Source organism: Podarcis bocagei, assembly GCF_964188305.1.
Source record: "Podarcis bocagei genome assembly, chromosome: 3".
Classification (NCBI taxonomy): Eukaryota; Metazoa; Chordata; class Lepidosauria; order Squamata; family Lacertidae; genus Podarcis; species Podarcis bocagei.
In genome coordinates, this window is record NC_138127.1 from 58,891,916 (window position 1) to 58,913,118 (window position 21,203).

The 21,203-nt window shown below is 43.9% G+C and overlaps 1 protein-coding gene across 7 annotated transcripts in view; it reads right to left on the reverse strand.

Moving 5' to 3' along the window:
- RPS6KA2 (ribosomal protein S6 kinase A2) overlaps window positions 1-21,203 on the reverse strand; it is a 196,359-nt gene that overhangs the window by 46,041 nt on the left and 129,115 nt on the right. The gene's annotated exons all lie outside the window — the stretch shown is intronic.

The window sequence follows — 21,203 nt, forward strand, 5'->3', positions numbered from 1 at the left end:
CTGGATGCAGTTTTGATAAAAACACAATGAGTAAGAAGAAAAGTCAGAGGCTAGGGCAGAGGAGACGAGTCTTATTTTCTTGGGCTAACAGTCATGACTGTGATGGATCAAGTGAGCAGAGCCCATGAGAGAAATCTAATAAGGGAATGTCTATTGGGTTCAAACTAATTTTAAGAAATGACGCAGAATATGTATAGCAGGAATGTCTTAACCACATTTCAGATGAATTTGCAAGATTCTAATTAGATGGGACGCAGGTGGCACTGTGGTATAAACCACTGAACCTAGGGCTTGCCGATCGGAGGCTGGCGGTTTGAATCCCTGCGATGAGGTGAGCTCCCGTTGCTCAGTCCCAGCTCCTGCCAACGTAGCAGTTTGAAAGCACGTCAAAGTGCAAGTAGATAAATAGGTACCACTCTGGCAGGAAGGTAAACTGCATTTCCATGTGCTGCTCTGGTTTTACCAGAAGCGGCTTAGTCATGCTGGCCACATGACTCGGAAAAACTGTCTGCAGATAAAAGTCGGGTCCCTTGGCCAGTAAAGCGAGATGAGCGCCACAACCCCCGAGTCCTTCACAACTGGACTTAACTGTCAGGGGTCCTTTACCTTTAGTCATTAGATTATATCATATGGTCCCAATAATACTTTCCTTTCTGATAAGAATTTGGATGGACTTGGACACTCATTTACCATACTGCAAGCCACACAAGGGCAGCTTTAAACCCACCTTATATAGCTGCATATATCCAAAAGTGTCATCTCTAACATACACAACAAACTGCCAAAAAGCATCACTACTAGATTTGTGTGTGTGTGTGTTGGTCTTGCATTGGACATATGTACATTGTACATATGTTAGCAAAAATAGTACCTTTAACTAAGTTAGGGTTGCTATGCGTCCAGAATTTCCTGGACATACCCGGAATACTGTAGTCAGAAGCAGTGTCCAGGCGGAAATCGGCAAAATGTCTGGGAAAGCCATGTTGTCAGTGTCATTGTTGCCGTTTTCCTTAAAAAAAAATAGCTCAAAATGGGCATTTTGTTTTTGTTTTTTTTATAGAAATTTTTATTGGTTTTTCACCTTTTATAGAGACAAATACACACACAAAAAGACAAAAGACAAAAACATGTATAATTTCAGAAAATCCTACTTTCCTAACCTTGTTCCCTGACTTCCCCCCACCCCCCTTCATGCATCCCCATTCCCAAAATTGTGTCAGCAAATTGGTATTTCTCTTCTTAATCATCTTAAAATTACCTCTTTTATAAAGAAAAGTAAATTTTTTCTAAGTTGGACTCAAGTTCTCTTCCATTGATTTCCCAATTTGTCTTAAATAAAAGTCATATTAACTAAACCCAAAGGTCTTGAGTGTTTTTACAATTCTATTCTTCCCTCCCTCCCATCCCCGGTTTTCATCCCTTCCCAATACATATCCAAAATATCAGTTCTTAGCCTGGGTTCCTCACGTCCGAGGCTTTCAAGTCTCTTTCAGTCCCTCTCCGCCGGTCTTGTTGGTAATCCTTTATGTCGGTCGTCGAATCTCGAAAAAGTTCTGTCACCATCCAACCATATTCTCTTCCCACAAGAACATTTGGAAACAGCTGCTGGAAAATTTCCACAAAGTCTGCATCTTCAGAATCAAAGTCAAAGTGGAGGCCCCCATCATATTTCTTTATTTTAAATTCCTGTGTTGCATAAACTCCCGGGGCCTCCTCCTTCATCTTTTGCATCTTTCGCAGATTTGTGTTAGATGTAATCCAAAAGTCTCCTTGTTTATATTCCACAGATGTCAGCTCCTGGTTGGTGCTTTCCAACTTTACTTTCTCTTTTTCTTGTTTAGTCTCTTCCACTTCTTTAGATATCATTTCCAATTCAGCTGTGGAATCTTTCTCATCCTGGTCCTCAATACATTCAGCAGAGCTGCTTGTTCCAGAAGTCAAGGTCATAAGTTGTTTATTCATAGCCAGACTCTGCTCTTGTAAGACTCCCACCAGATGAAACATTCTTTCGATTTCCACTAGTAACTTTCCGTCCACAGCCATTGTAATTTCACAGAATTCCCCCTAGAGGGAATCTGGTTACTTGGTAATCTTTCTCCAACAATCCTCCAACTTATTGTTGTTACTTTGTTTCCAACAATTTTAACTCAATTGCAACTCATTTTAATCCAGAGGGAACTTAAGTAGCAATTTTTCCACTTAAACTGTCCGTTTGACATTTTGTTGCGGTTTTGCAAAAATAGTTCAACAACTTTTGTGTCTGCATTTTCACTTTTTGAAATATGTTAACCCTAAGCTATGTGATTCTATGAGTGGTTAGGAAGTTGCTTCCACAACCTTCCACACAGTGTTGTAGTACAGAAAAAAGGAGAGGGACCAATGTACACTGTCCTCAGCTCCTTGAAGGAAGGGTAAGATTAAAAGTGTAACCAAGAAATCAGTATAGGTGCTTAACATCAAAGTGTGTCAATTGGTTCAGTCTTTGTCTGTATTCCTGACCAAGAGTGAGCATGCAAAAGTCGCTCTGATATCAGTAGGGATGACATACTCATAACGGAATGCAGGATCACCCTAAGTTATGAACAAATATTTACAGCACGGGTGTCAAACACAAGGCCCGCGGGCCAAATCCGGCCCGCCAGACCTCGTCATGTGGCCCGTGGCATCAAGGGCGAGGAAGCGAGCTTCTCATCCTTTTTACTGGTCCCGACCCAGATTTTAGGGTCCGCACTCCGGCGGAGGCTCTCTGCCTTTCTAAAAAGTGACCCACGCAAACAGCCTTCCCTGCCTGCTTGCAGACAGGGCTCCAACCGAAGCGCCCCGTCGGCGCTGCCTACCGGCCGGTCCCACAACTTTCGCCTGCCTCGCGGGCCGGGCAAAGAGGCTTTCTGCTCACTCGGTCCAGTCCGGGGCTCGCTGCGGAGGAGGCGGTCCCGCGAAGCCGAGCTCGGAGCCGGCTGCCTCCGCCCCTCGAAGCCTCCCAGGCGCAGCTGCTTGAGGGGGCGGGTTGCGCACGCGGCAACTTTTGGAGCCCAAGAGAGCCGCGGAGGCTGGCAGCGAGGGCAGGGAGTGAGAGCCACACTTTGGACGCGGCTTGCTCGGGCCGCAAGAAGAGGCCACTGCGGCACTGCAGCTGGCGAGGAGATGGCTGGGGGCGCGGGCGGCGGGGCCAGGGGCTGGCTGGGTGTCGCCCTGGTGGATAAGTAGCGGGGCCGGCAGGCGGGGAAGGGAACGGCGGAGGCAAGTGGAGAGCGGGGACCCAGCGCAGGTGTTGCCGCAGGCGGCGCGCCCCCGCTGGGCTGGAAGAGGCGAAGCTGCTGCCGGTTCAGCTGCGCAGAGTGGGGTGGAGGGAGGCGGGCGGGCAGTGTGCCACACCGCAAAGCAGGGGCGCCTCCCACCCCGAAGAGGACCGCGCCAGCATCTGGGCGGCTGGAGCAAAGTGGGAGCCTGCCAGCAACTTGGCTGCGGGGGCCTGGCTACGAAACACCGCCCCCCTCCCCACACCAACACATCGGCTTTCTCCGGGCCGGAGGACTTGGCAGATAGCCCCCTCCCCGGGAGCAACTGCAGCAGCTCGGGGCCCCAGCAGGACATCCTGGCCACCTGCGCTCGCGGTGCCGCTGGGGCTCCCTTGCAAGGAAGAAACTGCTGCTGCCCAAACTGCAGCTCCGTATCCTCCGACTCCTGAGTGCGGCGGGAGGGCGGGGGGAGGCAACATTTGCTTCTGCTCTGCTCTGTTGAGACAGGCTCCTGTCTCCTCCCCGTTGGAGCTCCAGTCTGCCTGGAAGCCCATCTCGTCATCTTTTTAAAAAATCATTATTATTTCTTCTTCTATTCTTATTTAAAATCGTACTGGAATAGGTATATTAAATAGTGTATAGGTTCAAGACAACACACACCAGTGCCTAAGGAAAAATAACTTTGATAAAGTCCTACAGATACAACCGGCCCGTTGAGGGTGACCAAACTGTTGATGTGGCCCCCGATGAATTTGAGTTTGACACCCCTGATTTACAGCATGGTTACTTGTAAATAAATCCCACTGAGTTTCATGCCGCTTACTTCCAAGTATGAGTGCGTAGGGTTACAGACTCAATAACTGATTCAAGCTTTGCCCACCCATATTGCAGTAAAACCAGCCAAAATCCAAATGGATGCATTGCAGACATTGGCATTTTGGTGGCAATGCATGATACCTAAAAAAAATGTATTAGCAAGAAATTACTAATTTTCTGGTTTAAATTGACTCACACTGACAAATCAATTGAGACTTTATTTGATTAATCTACCAATTAAAAATTACTAAAGCCTGCAAGCAGCAGAATTTTACAGAGATAACACAGCTTGGAAAGGTTGATGTCCAGTCAAGTTTGTTATGGGCCTTAATAGAAACTTTATTAAAACAATGATTCATTGAATTTCTGAGACTGCTAAACAACAGCTTTACAAAAGATGACCAAACCCTGAAAACTACAGTAACACGAAAAGTAGAACAGCAGGATAACAGTACAGACCAACTGAGCGGCATAAAGAAAACAATCTGCTGAGCATTTGCAAGGCATCTGATGAAAACCAACAGGGAGGCTTTCTCTAGAGCCCAGATGGAGAACCCATGCCTTTTGAGATGCTTCCAGACAAACTCCCATCATCCCATGCTGGCTGAGGCTGATGGGTGTTGGAGTCTGGAGGGCAACACGTTCCCCATCCCTACCATAGACATTTCCTGCTGGTTACCAGAATAAAATGTAAGCTTATCACTAACTACCTTAAGTTTGTTTGGACACCCTGACATTCTTCATATATTTGTCAAGATTTGAGCAGTGACATCACATGTTGCTTTAATTCCTCTGCCGTTGCACTTCCCCCATGACCGCTCTTCTAGTACCCTCTTTTCTTTGTTTTTCTTGCACGCCTGGCTATTGTATTTTCTTTCTTTCTTTTTTAAAAGCCAGAGAGCCAGTGTGGTGTAGTGGTTAAGAGCGGTAGTCATGTAATCTGGGAAACCGGGTTCGTGTCTCCGCTCCTCCACCTGCAGCTGCTGGGTGACCTTGGGCCAGTCACACTTCTGTGAAGTCTCTCAGCCCCACTCACCTCACAGAGTGTTTGTTGTGGGGGAGGAAGGGAAAGGAGAATGTTAGCCGCTTTGAGACTCCTGAAGGGGAGTGAAAGGCGGGATATCAAATCCAAACTCTTCTTCTTCTTCTTCTTCTAAAAAAATCCCACTCTGACTGCTTATTCTGGTAGCCTACCAATGACATGGGTTTCCCAGAAAAAATCTGAATTGGAAAATGTTCCTAATTTGCACTGGAAAATTTCCATGTTTGTGTTGGAACATCTTCTGATGTCCTGGAGAGTGATCTAATTTAGCATGGTTATTTTACTTGCTTTTACTAAAAACTAAAAACTGTGAAGCTGCAAAGCTTGCCTAATATTGTATTTGTACTTATTCACTGTTAGTAATGAACTTAAGAAACAATAAAACAAAAAAAGCTTGCAAGATTTCTGTCTTCTGTCTGACATCACTGTAGCCCACTTTTGTTGTCATTTGTTTTTTCTCTGTTGGATGGGCTAGCTAGGGTAAGGTGAGTTATATAGGTCTTGTCTTTTGTTGTTTGCTTGGTCTTATTAAAAAGAAAACAAGCAAATAAGCAAATCGTTATAATAAAGAGGTTTGTTTGACATCTGAAGCATTTGTTACCCAAATGATGCTGGTAACGGAAGGATTGAGCTCATGAAAAAGAAGAGGGGGCAGGTGAGATGATTTGGGGACAGATGAGGATTTGCTACTTTTACTTTTGAAAATGGCAGACTGTATAAAGAAATAACACTCCTAGGTTTTCTGTAATGGCTTGCTAACATGAATAACCAGAAAGAATTAGCAGGAGAAAAGAGAATTAATATTCAGCATATGCACTTCTGAGCCACATGCCTTCCATTAAAAAATCCCCCTTCCTAAAAACAAACAAACAAACAAACAAACAAACAAACAAACAAACAAATAATATGGGAAGGTGCCAACTCTCTGCGTTGCCTAATGACAATAATAATTGGCCATACGTCTTGCAGAAATCACGATAGGCTCACTAATTAAGAAGAAGTATTAATCATCATCATCATCATCATCATCATCATCATCATCATAAATTTTATTTATATCCCGCCCTCCCCAGCTGAAGCCGGGCTCAGGGCGGCTAACAACAATCAAATAATCAAACAATCAAATAATCCAACATTTTAAAAACATTTCATTATAAAAATTAAATAAAATCAAATTGATGGCAACCGTTAAGCAAAATTCTGTGCAGGTTGCCAGAGGAGGGGGTCAGGCTGCACCCTAACCAAAGGCCTGGTGGAACAACTCTGTCTTGCAGACCCTGCGGAAAGATGTCAGGTCCCGCAGGGCCGTAGTCTCTTGTGACAGAGCGTTCCACCAGATTGGAGCCGCAGCCGAGAAAGCCCTGGCTCTAGTTGAGGCCAGCCTAACCTCTCTGTGGCCTGGGACCTTCAGGCTATTTTTATTTGCAGACCGTAGGTTCCTCTGTGGGGCATACTAGGAGATGCGGTCCCGTAAGTACGAGGGTCCTAGGCCGTATAGTGCTTTAAAGGTTAAAACCAGCACCTTAAACCTGATCCTGTACTCCACCGGGAGCCAGTGCAGCTGATATAGTACCGGATGAATGTGATCTCGCAGCGAAGACCCCATAAGGAGTCTCGCCGCGGCATTCTGCACCCGCTGGATCAGTCTCAAGGGCAGCCCCACGTAGAGTGAGTTACAATAATCCAGTCTGGAGGTGACCGTCGCATGGATCACAGTGGCTTGTTCAGGGCAAGAGAGATAAGGAGCCAACTGCTTAGCTTGGCGGAGATGAAAAAATGCCGCCTTTGTTGTAGCTGTAATCTGCGCCTCCATAGAGAGGGAGGTATCGAAGATTGCACCCAAACTCTTAACGGACGGTGCTGGCACTAATTGCACCCCCGCAAGAGACGAGAGTTGCCCCTTCAATCCCATATCGTCCCGTCCCAGCCAGAGGACCTCTGTCTTCGAAGGATTTAACTTCAACCGGCTCCCACGTAACCATCCAGCCACAGCTTCCAAACATCTGGTCAGTGTGTCTGGGGCCGAGTCAGGATGGCCATCCATCAACAGATAGAGTTGGGTGTCATCGGCATACTGATGGCAACCCAGCCCAAAATTCCAGACAAGCTGGGCGAGGGGGCGCATAAAGATGTTAAAAAGCATCGGGGAGAGTATTGCATCCTGAGGCACTCCACACACCAAGGAGTGGCGCGATGACAATTCCCCCCCAAGCGCCACCCTCTGTCCCCGACCAGAGAGAAACGAGTGCAGCCATTGAAGGACTGTGCCCTGGATCCCCACGTCGGCAAGGCGGTGGTCCAGGAATCCGTGATCGACCATGTCAAAGGCTGCTGACAGGTCTAGAATAATCAGCAGCCCCGACCCGCCTCGATCCAGCTGCCTGCGGAGATCATCTGTTAGGGTGACCAGAGCCGTCTCGGTCCCATGACCAGCGCAGAAGCCGGACTGGAATGGATCCAGAGCCGATGTTTCATCCAGAAACCTGCCAAGCTGTTCAGCAACCTTACCCAGGAATGGAAGATTCGAAACCGTCGATAATTGGATAGATCTAAGCGATCTAATGTTTTCTTTAAGAGCGGGCGCACCACTGCCTCCTTCAGTTCCCCTGGGAATATCCCGGTGCCAAGAGACAAATTGATGATATCCCCCAGGGGGGCCCGCACCTTGTCTGGACATGCTCTAATCAGCCAAGACGGGCACGGGTCAAGAGGACAGGTGGTGGGCTTTTCAGCTCGGAGGAGTCTGTCCACATCGGCTGGGGATATCTGGTCAAAGTGGTCCAATACTGGACCCGAGGACAGTCGAGGGGCCTCCAGTTCCTTTATTGTATCCAAATTGGCAGGGAGGTCATGGCAGAGCAACAGGACCTTCTCCGCAAAAAAGCTCGCAAATGCCTCACAGCGGTGTGTCAGATTGTTATTTAAATTTGGCTGTCCTTCAAGGGACGTTAAAGACCTAATTATACTAAATAATTGCGCCAGGCGAGAGCTAGCGGATGCAATGGAGGCCGAGAAGTAGGACTTCTTAGCGGCCTTCACTGCCATCTCATAGGTTTTCATAAAAACCCTATAAGATGTTCTTGAGGCTCCGTCACGGGCACCCCGCCATACTTGCTCTAGCCGTCTGAGGTCACACTTCATTTTCCGAAGCTCCTCGGTAAACCAGGGAGCCCAGTTTCTGCGGGGTCGCAGAGGGCGCTTAGGTGCGATCTCATCTATGGCTGCCAGGAGCTGGATATTCCAGCCCTCAACAAGCTCAGTCAATGAGTCGCCAGGGGGAGCAAGGTCCCACAAGGCTTGACGGAATCTATCAGAGTCCATCAGCCTCTGCAGGCAAGCCCAAATTGGCTCGCCACCTAAGCAGGGTGGGGGTGGAAAGTCAATCCTGGCTTTCAGAGCGTAGTGATCAGACCATGGCACCTTCATCGAAGGAGACATGATCACATCTATACCGACGCCAAAGATCAAATCCAGCGTGTGGCCTGCTTGATGTGTGGGGCCCGAAACCAACTGGGAGAGCCCTAGTGTCGCCATGAAAGACACCAGGTCCAGAGCCTGTGAGGAGGGGGTGGCATCAGCATGGATGTTGAAGTCCCCCAATACCAATAGGTTAGGGAACTCCAAGGCCCAGCCAGCCACCGCCTCCAGCAGGCCTGACAAGGTGGCTGCTGGTGCGCTAGGTGGCCGGTACACCAGCCAGACAGCCAAGCTCTCCTCGGAGCCCCACACTAGGCCAACACATTCAATGCCGGGGGTCGATGGCGATGGTAGAGCCCTGAAAGAACAATCTTCCCGGATTAATAATGCCACCCCTCCCCCCCGGCCCACAGTCCGTGACTGGTGGAGGACGGAGAAACCCGGGGGCGCCATCTCTCGTAAGGTAACAGTTTCCCCTTCGTGCACCCAGGTCTCCGTCACACAAGCCAGGTCGACCCCCTGCAAGGTAAAGAAATCTCGCAGGGTGGGGGTTTTGTTGCCTATAGACCTGGCATTGCACAACACCAGTGATGGAGGTGAGCAATCCTTGCTCACCCTACCCTCGTCCCTCGGGATGGGGTGCAGATTGGAAGAGGTACAAGCATATCCATATCTCGATCCCCTTCGCCTATAACATCTGCCCCCACCGCCATACCTCCCTCGCCCCTCCACGGTAGCAATCCCAAGCCTCATACTAGCCTCCATTTACAAAATAAAAACAAACCAAAACCAATTATACCTAAACAAAACCAATCCCCACCCCACTCAATATTCAACCCCAAACCAAAATAAAACGGAACAAAATAAAAATACATAGATAAAAACCACTGTTCACGGTGGTACAACAAAGTAAAAAGTAAAAGCACCTTTAAAACACTTTAAAATATATAAAAACATGTTTAACACTTGCTGCAGCAGCACTAGTGTCCTTAAAGCTGTGGCGGAGGTGAGCCTGGGCCCGGCCCCCTAGGCCAGGTGGAATTAGCCTGAGGAGGGAGCGGCCTTCCCCAACACTCACGGTGCAGCACTTTGGACTTTCATAATGTATCTTTAAAGCTTAAAAGAACATATTGGGGGGGAGTTTGCAAAAGGTTTACAGGAATTTCCTCATCCAGTGTGTATCAGAACTGGCATCTTATTGCGTCAGGTGAGTTCTTCCTCATGTTAGATTAAATCCCAACCATACCCCTCAAGTTATCCCTCTGTATTAGACAATACAAATTAACATAACATTGTGTTTAATTTGATTTTCTTCTCTAGTGTATTCTTATTTTTGTTGCTTTACTTAGACCAGGTATACATGAGGACATCATTTTAGTTGAAGTACTCAAATGGGACCTGTACATTTCCCCTCATAAGTCAAATAGTTTCAGAGAGGCAGTGGCATAGCGTGGGGGTGCAGGGGGGGCCGGCCGCACCGGGCGCAACATCTGGGGGTTAGGGTTAGGGGGCGCAAATCCACGGGTTAGGGGGCACAAATCCATGGGTTAGGGGGCGCAAATTACTTGCCTTGCGCCGGGTGCTGACAACCCACGCTACGCCACTGCAGAGAGGTGTATTGTTGTTTTCTTGTGGAGGGTCTCCAATAAGATTCCCCCCTGTTGTTGCTAGTAAACTGATTAAAAGGAGTGGGGGATCCTATCATAGTTCACCTGATATTATGTCTACTTGGACTCTCAGAAATCCTTACAAGAATTCTACAAAGCAAACCAATATTATTAGTATCCGTATACTGCAGACAGACTGAAAGACTAATGGCTTGTCTTGAGGTTTGAGCCAAGGAAACTTAAACATTCAGCAATTACGAAACAGGTCAAGGTGATGTCCCCAAGCTACAATTATATTAGATTATGTTGGTGATGGTGGTTTTCACAACATCATAAACACTGGCTACGGGATCTGTAATTATTCATAGCTTAAACATAAGTCTATTGTTTTAAGCTTTGTTAGCTCGTAGGATTTAGAAATTAAACATTTTCATATGGTTTGTACTAAATGGAAAACATTCAGGAGACTTACTAGCCTGTGATTATTTCATAGGGATAAAGACGTTAAACCTAACTATCAAGCTTTAACTAACTTCTAAATCCTAAGAGGTAATTGACTCTTTGACACAGTTCTGGCTGAGAGAATTATGGACCTGTGTAGAAAAATATACTACTGGTTATAACTTTCTCTGTGAGCCAGAGCTATGTTTGGCCCATTTGTTCCTAACAGAGGCTGTGTCTTCAGTTTATCATGTATGATTTGCCTCACCATGAGAATGTGTCTGTTGGATTTCTGCCTACTGTGTGGTTTCCAAAAGAAAAGATTTTGGGGGGAGATAGAAGCCTTTGTGCAAAGAACAAACTCATTTAATGTACTTTTAAAAGAAACAGACTTGGCCACCTGATGGTCCCTGGGAAGACAACCCAGTAGCCATAGGTGCCAAGGTCAATGGTGATGTACACTCCAAAAGGAAGATAATGGCCGAAGAGGGATGGAAATGGGTATGCTCAGGATTTTGAATCAGATAGCAAGGCAAGGACCTTGGACAAGGACTAAGATTCTGGTTCAGGACCATGGTTAGCAGTCATGCAGCTGAGATAGAAAAAGCACAATGTCTTAACAGGGTCATAGAGCAACTGGCAGACCTTTCTAGCCTGGGCTAGGTAGTAAAAATGAAAACCCCACCCACTGACTGCTGCCTTTCGTCAACTGAAGAACCGACTGTAAGTGTTATCTTTGACAATAAATACTTAACTATCTGCATTCCTTTGGCTGGGAAGCACCCTTGACAACAGGAATCTGAAAAACATGGCAGGCCTGGCTGAAACATAGCATTTGGAAGACAAGAACTCCTGGCTGTTTTGATAAGTTAACAAGGCCACGCTTCTAGAATTTTCTTATCTTCATTTTAAATTCCTCCTTCCCTCATTACATCTCCTGTAATAAACGCTCACTGCTCCCTTGGTTAAGGATTACAGAGGCTGGAGAAAGTGGGATCATGCAAATTGAATCGTTATATCATTGCACCGCTGCTATTAAGGAACAGGCAGATTAAACAATGACTAATGAAAAGCCAAAGTATTGTCAGTTGTATGAAAGGACATTGTCAGGGAAAATGAATGTTACTTGAGTGAAGAAGACTGACATGTTCTGCCTTTGCTTCTCTCACCCGCAGCCCACTCTGAAAGTAACATCTTTAAGAAGGCATGCCTGGATAGAACACAGCTCTCTAATTGTCTTTGCTTCACATTGTCAAAGGAAACAGAATTTCACAGGATGCTTGAAAGCAGTACAAAACAGACCCCACAGAAGATCTCCAAAAGCTTGAGCTGTGATTCCCAAGTTGTTGTTTTCCCCCCTGGGAAGTCTGTTGCAGATAAAATTGTTTCAGCCACACAGCCTCAGAAGGACGAGCTGCTTTCCTGCCTGTTGCAACTATATAGAATGGACACTAATGCATTACAGAAAAAAAAGGAAATGTCGAAAGGCATCATAACCCAAAGGAGACCTATTTGCACAGTATTTGCAAATGGTACTTTATACACTACAGATTCAAAGTTAGGAATAATGGGATGAATTCAACATTGCACAAAGGCAATTGTTCCACCAGGACAAGCATTTCAGCTTGCCCAATGGAAAGATCCCTCTTCTCCTCCCCCAATGTACTGTTCTAGGGGTTCTCCTGACCTCCTGCAAAAAACAATTTCGGGGGGATACAGGGGGAGGAGAGAGGGGAAAGCTCTGTTGTACAAGCAGGAGTCCTTGCATGGGGTTTCTGATGAAAGGACTCATTAGCTGTATCCCATCCAAATATTATAATTTAATTAGAAATACAGAACATCTCACCATTGCGATCAGGTGATGTGTGTGCTTGCTCAGTCTGATGCACAGGTGCTACCCATTGATGGGCAACTTCAAGGCCCCTTCTGCTCTCTCTTCTCAGGGTTCTTTATTTTTAAAGCAGACTTGGACTGGACAGCCCTTCAAATACAGGGGTGTCCTCTGACAGTGCTCTACAATAACAACATGTTTAGTGCTATACAAATGTATACCCTAAACAAGCCTAAATAAACCTGCTATGGAGTGAGCAGGGGATATGCATCCAGATAAACATGCTTAGGATTGAATTGATATGGTGAGAAGCCAAGGCTGAGCAGCACTGCAGCCAATTCAAATGTGTGAATGGGTTGGTGCTGTGCACAGTCACATAAGCTTTCGGGCTTCCCTTATGCATTAGTGCAAAATGCAGGGAAACTGGGGCTTTCTCTCTTTCAGAGCCAATTCTTATATGGAATCTGGCCCAGGAGCATCAAAACTAGCCAGGCCATTAGTTCCTTGTGGGTTGGCAACACTTCCTTTAAATTTTGTGTGTTTGTCATTCAAGACCTAATAGCATAGCTGTGAAAAAGCACTATCCTGATAATGCTATATAAGATACAGAAACATATTCACGTCTGTCTTCTTGCAGAGCAATTGCAATTAATTGCTGGAGAGACAGTGTCCTATGAAGATACCCTTCAGATATTAGAAAACAAGTGCTGATACAACAGAAAAGGATTACTCCTTATGAATCTTAAATTGCAGGGATGCAGCATCACAATAACCCCAAACCATGGAGCACCATCTGTTCAAAAGGCACCGGGGGGGGGGGGGAGCGGAATCAATGATAAAGTGATGGCCATAGTTTAGGAACAAAGTTTCACGTCACAGATGTAGCTTTCCTCTTTTAATAGCTCAGCAAACAATGATCTTATGTAACAGAATCCAACTTCCACAGAATAACCTCAGCAAATGGTATTCTTACGGTGCTCTTTCCAATCTTAGCAATGTTGTTCTTATATAATATCATCATGTTGGTCTGCTATTACGAGATTCTTGCTTTTAGTAATAAAAGCAAAAGGAATAGTGGGTGTGCAGGGAAGAGAGGTGAGGAAAGGAGAAAAAGCAGAAAGGTAAGAAGGATTTGGGAGGTGGCCATAGCTCATCAGCAGAGAGCATGTTTTGCCTGAAGGTGGTCACAGGATAAATCTCGTACACTTCCAGCTAAAAGGATCAGGTAGCAATTGATATGTAAAAGATCTCTGCCTATGATTCTTTAAAGCTGTAGCCAATCAGAAGAGATATTACTGGGCCGTGTGGGAACATGATGTGACTTGCCTAGGGCAGCTCCCTATGTTGTTTCTTCTCCCCATATCCCCTCCTCTCTCTCACACACACATCAAATCACACCAATCAATACGTTTCTATACAGGAAATCTGCCAACATGGCAATATGGTCTACATCAGGGTCATTCATATGACACATTCCTAAAGACCAAAAACAGCCGATTTCTCAACACAGCTGAGGATGAAGGATAATGGGGAATGAGAAAAAGCCAAAATAACTGCCATTAGACTAGGTTACAATGCTCCCGCCAACAGCCTTTGAGTTTATTGCTAACAAGAACTTAGGCATTTCCACTCAACTTCTGACATGGTAATACATGCTTAATTCTGAACTAATTTAGTGCTTCTGGGAGTGGGTAATTCAAAATACTTCCTTAAACCTTTAATTAAGCTGTCATAACAACTGCCCTTTGATGCCAAAAAATGACATGGTGCTGCCTGACAGGAATTCTGCTGGTTTCTGATTTAAAATCCCTGCTAAGCAATCTCAGTGGTTGTAATGGGGTCATTCAGCGTTAAAGCAATCAGAATAGAGCAGAAATGGATTCACAGTGGAGCCCGTACCATTGCCTTGATTACATTACTCCCTGCCATTTTTCACTGAATAGTAGCACTTGCATAGTTAGCACTACACCAGAGTTATTGTGAATGAATGAAAAGCTTTTAAATAGAAAATCTAAAAAAATGCACAATTGAAATCACGATTTCAGGCTTTTTACAAGTCTTAGGAGTTTTGGTTTAAAACAGGGGCAGCAAAATTCAGGCTTAAGGGAACTGTTTTGTTCTTGGGTTTTTACTAGAACCTTGAAATCCATCAACAAGATTCAAAATGGCGGTGCAAGAGAGTTTGGAATTAAGGAGCAGGGTATCCTCTGAGCCAGGAATTGGTTTTTATGACCAGAAGGATCTGACAGCACTTTCGCGCACAAATCCACTCCTGATCCTTACCGTCTTTCTTTGTTTCAGCAACCTAATTTGTGCACGGAGTCTTTTTGTTCTTGCTTTTGTTAAACTATTATTAGTCAGAAACCCTTGCTGATCAATAAAAACCACCCCTAAATCTACCAGTAGATCCTCATCTACCTTCTGTTCCCACCTCACCCAAGTTTAAAATACTGTGTATCATATCAATTTTGGTAGCTCAAACATTTCATCTACAATGAACAGTGGTGCAGCAAGAAAACTGCTAGCACATTTGCAAAGCTAAGCAGGATCTTGCCTGGTTTCAAATTGGAGGGGAACAGCATGCTGCAGTTCTTTCATTGCAGGGGTTGGACAAGATGACCCTCGAGGTCCTTTCCAGTTCAATTATTCTATTAACCTTTCATTGATAATATTGTCAGCTATTGCTAACAATCGCCACAGTTTGGCTCAGAAGGTTACTCTAGTGCAGTCTTGACCATAAGTTTTGAAGAGGATGTTAAAAACACACACACATCCAAATTAGCACACGTACATTCTCAAAGCCATGCAGAATGATTATTCTCTTTAATATATCCTAATTGTGGCAAGCCGGAAGTGGCTGGGAATGGGGTGGGGTGGGGATGGGGCATAGCAGCCATATGCATGTTCCAGCATCACACATGATGACTTGGAATGCAACCTCCGCACAAATTGGGGGTTGCCTGTATAAAAATTTAGACGTACTGTCAGAGAGGAAGTTTACCATAAGCAAACTAAAAATAATAATAAAGGACAGAGATGTGAAGGCCTAACTGGGCGGGGCACAGGCTTCCTGGTCTACCCCCTATCAGAGCCCCTGCTGATGAGCATTCCCCAATGGAAAGTCACTACAGCTCCAAACCACATGCCTTAGAATAAACCATTGACTGCACGATGCAATAAAAACTAAAGAAACCCAGAATCACAGGGCACCTGAACATCCAGGAACTCAAAGAACAAGTTTCCCAATATGTTGCTGAGAAGATATTTATTTCCCAGCTTTCTGACTCACCCTTCTCATTAAGTGCCTTCTATCACATGGGAGAAGAAAAGGGCGGACACCACTTAGGTACATGATTCAGCACATAGCAATAAAATTACTTTAATCTAATAGTGTTCCTGGAAAGTTGCAGATTTAAGTGCTCCATGCGTTGCTCTGTTCCCCCAAGTGTCAACTGCCACTTAGGTAGGAATAGTGGCATTTTCAGCACTGAAAACTATTGTGCTCCTAACACTTTAATGCTTCATCCAATGAATGCTATCATCCTTTTCACTTGACAGCTGGTGGTGACAAATCTTGTAAGCCATCACATATATAAAGAGAAGTTCCATGCAGCTCATTGAAACAACAACAAAAACACCTTTTATGCCACAATTCCATCAAAAATTAAAGCTGTGTATAACAACACACACACAAACACACAACCAGATTCACAGATCACTGGCTAAAGGTAAAGAAAAGGTGTCTCCCTCTTTCAACTGTCTGCATAAGAAACTTAGAAAAGTTTTCAGCAATGGTCTAAAAGTTAACCCTGAGGGCGCCTGCTGAAACTCTGTTGGAAGAGCATTCCACAAGGCTAGGCTGATGGCACTGAAGGAATGGATTTGTACTGAGCCTCACAAACTTGGGGGATAACCAAAGACGCTCCTGTAGAGGATCTCAGTGTGTGAGGCGGGGTATAAGTGTTCAGGCGGCCTCCTCTTAAAGCCTACTTTGGCTTTTTGAAGTAATTGCTACCGCCAAAACCAAGTTGGGTATGAAATTTGAAATGCACTTTTAAGAATAGCATTCCAGGCAAAAACACACTGAACCTTGAAATGAGGGCCACATTAAAATTTCTGAAGGATAAAAAATCCTTTCTGAAGGAATCCCAGTAGTGCAAGGGTGAGGAACCTCACCGCTGGGCAGAGGAAGGAGAGGTAGCAAATGCCTTTCAGGCCTTCCAATCTGGCATATAAGACTGTGTGCAGGCTACAGTACAAAATAAGAGTCCACTTGCTGCCCTACCCACCACTGGCATGTGGCCCCCTGGGTGGCTGCTATTAAGGAATGTGACCCTTGGTCTGAAAAGGCCCCACCCCCACAGATACGATCAGTGCCAGATTTACTTATAAGCTAAACAAGCTATAGCTTAGGGCCCACTCTCTTGGGGGCCCCCCAAAAAAATTAAGGAAAAAAATTGGATGTACATTTCCAAAATCTAAGATAAAAAAAACAAATAAAATAAAACCTATATATAGCAACAGTGTTTTGTGTTGCATCGGCTCCTGTGATGTAAGTCATGGGCCCCGCCTGCTAGCCTGCTCCCTAAAATATCACTGGTTTGCTCATTTCTATATATAGGGTGCCTACATTCTGCATGGACTGGTCGCATGGCAACATGTAGCATGCAGCTGCAGACTGAAATGCAGCACAGTTGAATGTAGGTCAAGCTGTTGTACCTGTTATCTAATATTAAAGAGCTTGTAGACTTTTTACAAGATCGGGCAGCATAGACTAAGGGTATGAGTCTTCTGCCTACTGAGTGATTTCATGTAATACATAATTTATTTGTTTTGATCCCATTATAAAATTACTTTAGAAAAATTTTCATCTTTATTATTTAGTAGGCCTGTATTATTGTATTATTATTTACTAGTACAGTTCCCTATTACCCCCACTTGCTACTATAATACTATATATAAATATGATAATTATATTAAATATTTTACTTACTTATAAAGGGCCTCATCAAACCTAAATCCGGCCCTGGATACAATGTTATAATCATCCTATTGAGAAAGGTGGGGACAGGACCTTTCAGCAATATTTCAGACTCCATTCAGACATCTTATCAGTATGGCAGCAACATCTGAGCTATATGCTTGCTGACCTTCCAATCGCTTCTAGCTCCACAGTACAGAATCCTGATACCTTATCTACCATTCTAGACTCCCACCATGTGCTCTCCCCTGCTGTCCATTTGCCTACAAACTCCTGAACCCACCAGGACTTTAAGATACATTCTGGATCTCCCATCACCACTAGGAAATGGGTTTTGGTAGATGTTATTATCCTTGGTCAGGAGACTGAGGCTGTTGTGATGTGGTCAAAGGCACCTGATCCACGTGCTGAACTACACGACAAACATGGTGTTCAACATGGTGACCATAACATCACATGTTATTAGGACCACAGTTTTACCAGATATAACCAATTCCAGAAATGGCTACTGCTGTTGAAACATTTATTTAAATTTATGCATTCAACAGAAATATACTACCACACACTTGCATACTAAACTCATCTCTCTAGTGCTATAAATAAGCCTTATTGTAATGGTGGGGAAAATGATTCACACATATTTAGCAAGTAGGAAATTATTTCTTGGTTCACATGCTCTGTGGTGAGAAAAGATAAAACAGACTCAGTGACCTCGCCCTGAACCCCAGTTACTAACAAGAATAAAATGGGAAACTGAACAACATTTTATTTTCTGTAAGGGCAAATAGTATTATCTTTGTTACTCAGACTGAGTTACCGTATCTACAGCAGACAGAGTGCCACTCTTCCCCCCACCTCATGATTCAATTTCCCCCCACCCCATCATAGTCAGTATGTGGCTTTCTTTGGTTATGCTGTTTGGCCATTGTGAATACAAAATGCAAGTATATCTTCAGGCAGTGGAGGCAACAAACTGGCAAGTCAGAGATGCTCCTTCCTTTTGTCAGAGAAAAGAAGAAGCCATTATTGGGTGGCGGGATTTAAACTAAACAAGCAGAAAACTAAGGTTTTGGAAAAAAATTTGACAGCTGCAGAAATAGAGAGGTTTCAGAAAGAGACAGACTTAAATGTGGTTAAAAAGGTAAAATACCTAGGGGTAAATATGACAGCCAAAAATCTGAACCTATTTAAGGATAACTATGAAAAGTGTTGGTCAGAAATTAAAAAGGACTTAGAAAGTTGGTCAAGACTGAAGCTTTCCTTGTTGGGTCGAATTGCTGCTATAAAGATGAATGTATTGCCAAAAATGCTGTTTTTGTTTCAGACCTTACAGATTGTGGACAAGGTGGAGTGTTTCAGGAGGTGGCAGAGAGACATTTCTAAATTTGTCTGGCAGGGCAAAAAGCCCAGAATAAAATTTAAAATATTAACTGATGCTAAGGAAAGAGGGGGGTTTGCCCTGCCAGACTTAAAGTTGTATTACGAATCAGCAGCTTTCTGCTGGTTGAAAGATTGGCTACTTCTTGAGAACACTGATATCTTGGATTTGGAAGGGTTCAACAATGCTTTTGGGTGGCATGCATATTTGTGGTACGACAAGGTAAAAGCTCACAGAGCTTTCAAGAACCATATTGTCAGGAAGGCAGTGTTTAATGTTTGGACAAAATATAAAGATTTATTAGAAAATAAGACCCCAAGGTGGCTGTCACCAATGGAAGCTAAAGCTCAGAAAAGACTCAATATGGAGGCCAAATGGCCGAAACATTGGGAAATACTAGAAAAAGACGGAGACACTTGGAGACTGCAGAGTTTTGAGAAATTAAAAGATAAACTGCGAGATTGGCTACACTATGCTCAGATCAGGGAGGCTTTCAATTTGGACAAAAAACAGGCTTCCAGGTGGAAAAATCGAAATTAGAAACAGAATTGTTAGAACCTAAAACTAAGGTATTTTCAAGAATGTATAACTTGCTGTTAAAATGGAACACACAGGACGAAACGGTGAAATCAGCTATGATAAAATGGGCGCAGGACATTGGCTATAACATTATGTTTGCTGACTGGGAACGATTGTGGACCACCGGTGTTAAATTCACGGCATGTAATGCCTTGAAAGAAAATATTATGAAAATGATATATAGGTGGTACATGACCCCAGTCAAGCTTGCAAAAATATACCATTTGCCAGATAATAAGTGTTGGAAATGTAAAGAAACTGAAGGAACATTCTTTCACCTTTGGTGGACGTGCCCAAGGGTCAAGGCCTTCTGGGAAATGATCTATAATGAACTAAAAAAGGTATTTAAATATACCTTCCTTAAGAAACCAGAGGTTTTCCTTTTGGGCATTGTCGGCCAAATGGTGTCAAAAAAGGACAGAACTTTCTTTATGTATGCGACAACTGCAGCAAGAATACTCATCGCAAAGCATTGGAAGACACAAGATTTGCCCACGCTGGAAGAATGGCAGACGCAACTGATAGACTATATGGAATTGGCAGAAATGACTGGCAGAATCCGGGACCTGGGAGAAGAGACAGTGGAAGAGGACCGGAAAAAGTTCAAGGACTACTTGCAAAAGTATTGTAAATTGTATGAATGTTAAGATAATGCAGGATAGGAAATAATCTGGCATTAGTAACTTAGTGGAAAGTTGCATGAAAACAAGTGAACTATAAGAACAAAATTGAAGCTTTGATTAATATTATGTCAAATTTAAATTTCTAATTATTTGATAATAAAGTTTAAAATTGGAGACATAATATTTGAAAACTACAGAATAAGATTTGAAAGAAGGTGAAGAACTGCTGAATATAACTCCATAAATGGGAACGCAGGAAAGGGAGATGTGAGGAAGTCCAAAAGAAAAGTTATGGAAATTTGGTCTTATTGAAATTTAATTATGTTATTTGTTTTGTGTCTTTTTTCCTTTTTGTATGTTGGTGATGGTGTTTTATGTGTTTGGTGATGTATTGTTTAAAACCTTTAATAAATATTATTAAAAAAGAAAAGAAGAGAAGAAGCCATTATTTTTCTATAGCTGGGCCTGCAATTTGGCACCCCAAAATACCTCAGCTACCATTTATGGCTGGTGCAGACAATACTGACGCTTGTTGACCAATTTGTGTGTTCTTTTAGGGCCTGGGAAGCCAATGTGGTGCCTTCCAGATATTGGTGGACTCCAACTCCCATCAGCCTCAGGCAGCATGGTCAATGGTCGGGGCTGATGGGAGTTGTAGTCCAACAACATTCATGCAGGCTACCCCTGTTTTGGGGGGAAGGCAATGAATAGTTATTATCTTTTGCATCTGCTTATATAAAGATGCAAAGTAGTCCTTATATTAGTGTGGTGCTTTTTAATTACTGATATAAATAAAGTGAAAAAAGGATGCTTGGCGAATATTCCTAGGTTTAATTAAAACTAAGAGAGGGGTGGTTTTCTATTCATTCTTACTCCCAGCTTAAAATAAATGGAAGCAGGTATGGGCTGATTGGCAATATTCTTTAAAAGTCCCAGATATGCAATTGCACAGAAGCAAAAAAGCTTTGTATATCTGTTTGTGTGTAATGGTGAGAACAGAGAGTTTTACCTGACATGATGTTGGGTGCAAAGCTTTCTAAATCATAATGACTAGTGTTGAAACCTATTTACTTACTTACTTACTTACTTTTCAGAAATACCCCACTTATAAAAGAAACTCAAAGCGGCTGACAAAAATCATGGACTCCATAAAACACAATAAAAAATGATGACATCTTAATTACAGGTGTCTCTAGGGTACAGGCAATTGTTGACAAAGTGATGATTTACCTAACATCTCAAGATCTCA